Source organism: Trichechus manatus, unplaced genomic scaffold, assembly GCF_000243295.1.
Source record: "Trichechus manatus latirostris isolate Lorelei unplaced genomic scaffold, TriManLat1.0 scaffold00315, whole genome shotgun sequence".
Classification (NCBI taxonomy): domain Eukaryota; kingdom Metazoa; phylum Chordata; class Mammalia; order Sirenia; family Trichechidae; genus Trichechus; species Trichechus manatus.
The window spans coordinates 856,032-857,204 of NW_004444251.1; positions in this window are offsets into that span (position 1 = coordinate 856,032).

The following is a 1,173-nucleotide window of genomic DNA, read 5'->3' on the forward strand; positions in this document are numbered from 1 at the left end:
TTGCCACAGGAAGACATAACTGGAGAATCATTTCCACTTACAGCTCATTGGCCAGATATAGTTACTTTGCCTTGCTTAACCACGATGTTCAGTGAGAAATACTGTCACTGTTCCCTGACCTTGGGGTGTGTGCATAAAACTGGGACATTCTTACTTTAATTACACACATACTTGGCTTTGAAATACCTCTGTGTATTTAATGCACAAGGAAACGTATTTTAGATACAGTGAGAAACACACACACTTCTGGTTACCAACATACCTTTGCTCCCTTTTTTTTCCAAATAGAGGATTCATGAACCCCGCCCCGACAGGGAGGCAACTTAAAGTCGCATCCAATCATGACTTCTGAGTTTCAAGTTTGAGATCTTTAAGTGATCCCATGGTAGCCTCTACACTGGGTCTGCATGTGGCCATTCTTGCACCAGCGATCTATGAACTTAAAAAAGCAAACTATATGCACCCCTCACACTCACTATGCACTGGTAGAATAGGGTCAAGATAAGACTAAGAGGTGCTCATCTTGGTTCTGCTGTTTTTTACGTAAACATCATTTCAGGTAGTTACAAGTGTCCTGATTCCTTACCCTTTATTTCCTTCTACTAGAGAGTCAGCTTCTGAATCAACTCAGCTATTACCTGGGGTTCCAGTAGAGTGCATAACTGTAGTTTTATGTGATTAATTAAATCATTGCAAAATTCCCTGAGAATCAGTTTTACCTTTTTATTTAAACAGGAAGGAGATTTGGCTTAGCTAGACTAGAAGTCATCAGTGCAATCCAAGTGGATATTAATATGTTCTGTAAGGATAAACCAGAAAAATTACAATCACCTTGATGATGGTTATTGGGAAATTTTCATGATGCCAGGGGCCCCACGGCTGTGAAGTTTTGTAGGTTGCTGCAGTTTTTTTTTAACCTCCTCTAGTTATTAACCTGTCTTAGTTCTTCCAGTCTATCCTCTTCCTTTCTCCGCTATTTTCATTTGACGATTCATTCAGCGTGCTCACCTTGAGTTCTTTCCCAGGGACTCATCAGTGAAGGGCACATCGCCGTGGTCTGTGGCTCACCTTCATCATTGGCATCATCATCATCATCGTTATCCTTTTCCTCATCATCATTTTCATTATTATCACCATTATCAACTGTGTGTCTGTGCCATACTTCGTGGTACA